Below are 5,448 nucleotides of genomic sequence, written 5' to 3'. Positions count from 1 at the left end.
TAACAAGTTTTCTTTCTTTGTTTTTAGCTTGATTTTCCTTGCTTGTTAGGGTAGGGGTTGGATTCCTTTTTGCTGACCTTCTCTTTTTCATGGACATCATCTTTTGTTCCTTGTTCACAATCCTTTTTTCAGTGCATTCCTTGATTATCTCTACCACTATGGATTTAGGATCTAGGTGTTGTGTGATGGGTTGAGTGTACCCTTCATCAAGAACCTCTGGAATTGGTGGTTCAGTGAACTCACCCTCTATGTAGCTCTCTGCTTCATCGGAGTGTACATTCCCATAATTGTTTTCCTCTTCTACAACCTCCTTTCTTCGTGCATCTTCTTCTTCTTCCATGTGTAACGGCGGAGAGTTCTCTATTTCACTGGGTATGGACTCCTTTGAGTGATTCCCTCATATTCTTTTGTAGGAATTTGCATTGCTTTTCTTGTGAGGGAGTTTGCTTGTTCCACTTCCCAATGCTTAGTAATCACCCCCACATGCCCTTCTACATTCTTGACACTCATTCTCATATCATGTATGCAACTTTGAGTGGCCTCCTCTAATTCTTTTATGGTAAGCTCTAAAGCTGATAGTTCTTGATAAGGAGATGATGATTCTTGATATGAACAATGAGATGATGGCTCTTTATATGAGTAGGAAGAGCATAGTTCTTAGTATGAGTAAGTAGGGGATGAAGCTGGAAATTTTTGTAAAATTTCCTCTGTCAATTGCTCCAGTTCTTGATAGGCAAGATCAAAAGATGATGGTTCTTGATAGATAGAATATGAAACATTGGCATCTCTTTGCTCTTGACCTTGCCAACAAAAATCCGGATAATTTCTCCATCCATAGTGAGTTGAATCACTCCTTGAGTGTGAGTAGTAACCCATGTGATCCCTTTCCATGATTGTTCTTTAGCACAAAACATCAAATAAAATTAAACACACCAGGTGGTAAACAGGAAAGAACAAGGAAGAAAGAATAGAAATAATTTTTTAATTAATTTTTAAAAATAAATAAATAAATAAATAAATAAAAGAATGATATATTTTTATTAATTCAAAAATAAATAATAATAAAAAATAATTAACAATTTCGAAAGAAATAAAAATAAAAAAAGATTAGGAGAAAAGGGGTTTAGGAATTTTCAAAATTTAAGAAGAAAGAAAAAGAAAAATTAAAGAGACACCAAACTTAGAAATAAAACAAGATAAAGCAAACAATTAACTAAGAAGATTTGAAAATAAAATAAAAGATTTGGTTTTAAAAATTTTTGAAATTTAAAAAGAAAGAATCAATCAAAGATTTTAAAATTTAAATTTGAAAAGAAAAAGTCAAATAAGATAAGATAAGATTTTAAAAATTTAAGACAAAAGATAAAAGATATGAAAAATTGAATTTGAAAAGGAAAAGTTAAACAAGATAAGATATGATTTAAAATTCAAGGCAAGAGATTTGATTTTGAAAGATTTTAAAATTTAAAAAGAGAAAGTCAAATAAAATTTAAAATTTAAAAATTAGAAAAAGTCAAGAGAGAGAGAAATAAGATAAGATAAGATTTTAAAAATTCAAAGATTTTAAAATTCGAATTTAAAAGAAAGAAAAACAAACAAAATACTAAACTTTTAAAATTTGAATTTGTGTCAAAGATAAGATAAGTTTTAAAAATTTTAAAATTTTAAAATTCAAATTTTTAAAGAAAGCAAAACTAACAAGATACTAAAACTTAAAATTTTAAATTTTAAATAAGATAAGATAACAAAATTTTTGAAAATCAAATTTTGAAAAAGATAAGATAAAGAATTGAAATTTGAATTTTGATTTTTGAATTTTGAATTTTAAAATTTTGAAATTTGAAAAATTTTTTGCAAGAAAAATTTTAAACTTTGAAAAGATAAGCAAAAAGATAACTAATTAGGATACCAAACTTAAAACTTCGCAAATTGAAAGGAAAAACACAAAAAGACACCAAACTTAAAAATTTTAAGATCAAATCAAACAATTTTCGAAAATTTGGAAGGAAAAACACAACAAGACACCAAACTTAAAAAAATTTTACATCAAACAAAGAAGAACAGATTTTCGAAACTTAAGAAAAGAAACACCAAAAAGACACCAAACTTTAAAGATTGACACAAGACTCAAACAAAAGAAAAAAATTTTTGAAAATTTTTTAGAAAAGAAACTAAGAAAGTTCGAAAATTTTAACAAGAAACAAGAACACAATAAACACAAACAAAAGAAAAACAGTAAAAAGTACCTGATCTAAGGAACAAGACAACTGTTTGTTTATCAATCTCAAACAATCCCCGGCAACGGCGCCAAAAATTTGGTGTGCAAAGTTTAGAACTCCGCACAACTTAACCGGCTAGTACACCGGGTCGTCCAAGTAATACCTCAGGTGAGTGAGGGTCGATCCCACGAGGATTGCTGGATTGAGCAAGCAGTGGTTATCCTACAGATCTTAGTCAGACGAATAGAAAGTTGAGTGGTTGTTGTTGAATACGCATAAAATAAATAAGAAAGCAATAAAGAAATAACGGAGAAACAACAGTGAGAAATCAGTTAAAGCTTCGGAGATACCTTATCCTTCTGGATCAACTTTTCTTACTGTCTATTCCAATAATGAATGATTCATTCCATAGCAAACTGTAAGTGATTAACGCCACGCCAATGGTCATTAATCTCCTCTGATCCACATCAAATGCCATGCCAATGGTCATTCAATCTGAATGAGGGTGAAGTTCTAGCAATTCAATCTCTGGTGATCCTACTCAAAATGCCACAGACAAGGTCAGATCTTCCGGATCGGAGAATGAAGCTTTATGATTCTAGTTTATACCACAAAGGCCCTAATCGCCCTAGAAGTCGGTTGAACAGATGTTCTCATGTCTCTAACGAGATTGTGGATTAGTCGTCTAAGAGATATAATCTCAAGCTTGAAGTTCAATGCTATCCCTCTCGAAACTCGCACGAACTCATGTAGAAAAAGGGGTCATATTCCCGTTCAACCCTAGATTCATAAAGATAAAGAACGAGAATGCATCTTAGAATGGAATTAAACATATATTGAAATAGAAACAATAATATTATTAATCCATGAGAATCAGCAGAGCTCCTAACCTTAACCTAGGAGGTTTAGTTGCTCATGCTTTACAAAGAAAGTGCAATGTAATATGTCTATGCTTCTCCCCTCCTGCGAGGCATGATCCTCAGGATAAAGGAAGTCTCTTATTTATAGTAAATACTAGACCTAAAAGGTGTTAATAATAATTACAAATTACAAAATGAGATAGACTAAGCTAAGGAGTGGGAAAATCCACTTCTGGGCCCACTTGCTGAGTGTTTGGATTGAGCTTGGCGTCCAACTTGGGTGAGTGGGCGTTGAACGCCTACTGTGTGAGTGCGCTACCTTGCTCCCTTTGGGGCATTGAATGCCAATTTTGGGCATTAACGCTAGGCTCTATCCTTCTGGGGCATTGAACGCCAGAAAGGGGGTAGTTTGGGAGTTCAACGCCCGTTTTGGGCCTATATCTTTAAAGCAAAGTATAAACTAATATATATTGTTGGCAAGCCCTAGAAGTTAGTTTTCCAACACTGTTGAGAGAGCGTCAATTGGATTTCTGTAGCTCCAGAAATGCTCATTTGAATGCACAAAGGTCAAGATTTGACAACATCTGCAGTCCTTTCTTTGCCTCTGAATCAGACTGTTCCAAAACTTGCCAGATGCACCCAAAAATCACTTAAAATCATAGAAAAACCACAAAGACTCAAAGTAGCATCCAAAAAGTGATTTTTGGATTAAAACCAACAAAAACATAATAAAACTTAGCCAAATATCCTAAAAAACACTAAGAAAATGATGACCAAAAGTGTATAAAATATCCGCTCATCAACAGCTTCACCTTCTCCGGTGGCGGAAGCTCACCAAATAACTCCTGGAACCACTCCCAAGCCTGTTTGCCCCCCTCGATGTGCAGGTGGAAGTTTGTCAGGCACCCAAAAACAGCCTGTCCATCCATGGGCAGCCCCAGCTGATATGCCACATTCTGGAGCATGATAGTGTACTCTCCGAACGGCATATGAAAAGTGTGGGTCTCAGGCCATCACCTCTCAATAAATGCACTGACCAGAGGCTCATCCAGCCAGAACCAACGCATGTTCAGCCTAGCCAAGTGGTACAAACCAACCCTCTCCAAATAAGGTATGATCCTATGATGCAACGGCATATTCTGTTGCCTCCGAACGCTATAAACACACCGACTTGGCTGCATGTTGTGAGAAAAATAATGAAAACCTGATTAGTTTCTAACACTTACAGATCCAAACTATAATATATATTTCAAAAAAAAAAAAAAAAACTGTGGTTGCCTAATGTATCGAATCATTTAACTAAAATGTTAAATATAGTTCTCCTATAATCACTATTACTATAAATTTTGTTCAAAAAGAGAGACAGGTATCATCATTTATATGAAACGGCACAACGAACATATGAACATTACAACAACTAACGATTGTCTAACTTTAGCATCTATAAGTCATAAGTTCTAAAATTTAAAGTTTCACATCTACAACTTAAATTTCAACTTCGGGTCAACAAAACTTACATTATTTACTTAAAATTTAAATCTTAAATTTTAAATAGTAAATCCTAAACCTTTAAAAATTTAAGTTTAAAATTTTAAATTTTAAATACTAATTTCAAAAACTAACAACAAGCCATAAATCCTATATTTCAAATTCCGATCTTGATTTTTAAATACCTAACTTGATTCTCTACATTTATTTTAAAATTTTTAATTTTAAATTTTAATTTTCATCCTCTAAACTAAACTAAGATTCTGTTTTCTAATTAATATATCCTGGATACTACATAAATATACGTAAATATCCAAACAAAAGAAAATAAAGAAACTTACCTCTTCATTGATGTCGCCGACAATGTGAGCAATGCCGTTGAGTCAGTACAAGCGCCTTTCATCCGCCATGGTTCCACTTGAAGAGATTGCTCCAAGAAACTCAAACTAAACCCAACCTTTTTTTCTCTACCTTCTCACTACTTTCTCTCCATATCTCACTTTCAAAAGTACTCAAATGAAATCCGCTACAGCCTCAAGCGGTTTTTATAGTGAGGCCATCTTCGAAGAAACTGCTATAGGGTGCCGTGGTTTCTTCATGAACGCCATTCCTTTGTAAACCGCTACAGGGTATAGCGATTTATGTTCTTGCAGCAAATCAATGTAAACCGCGGTAGAGTGTAGCAGTTTACGTGCAAAATCTAATCCGCGTCAGGATGTCGCAATTTACATATAAATAAAAAAATTGTAATTGTATCTGGTGTTATAAAAAATTGTAATCTGGTAAGCTTTTTCTCCAAATATTTTAAATGAGTAAATTGCCTTTTTCTTTTATGAGATCATCTTTTGTTTGAGATGCTATTTTTATGAGATTTTTTGACA

Source organism: Arachis ipaensis, chromosome B05 (assembly GCF_000816755.2).
Source record: "Arachis ipaensis cultivar K30076 chromosome B05, Araip1.1, whole genome shotgun sequence".
NCBI classification, from domain to species: Eukaryota; Viridiplantae; Streptophyta; class Magnoliopsida; order Fabales; family Fabaceae; genus Arachis; species Arachis ipaensis.
Note: the sequence above shows the minus strand (reverse complement) of the source record.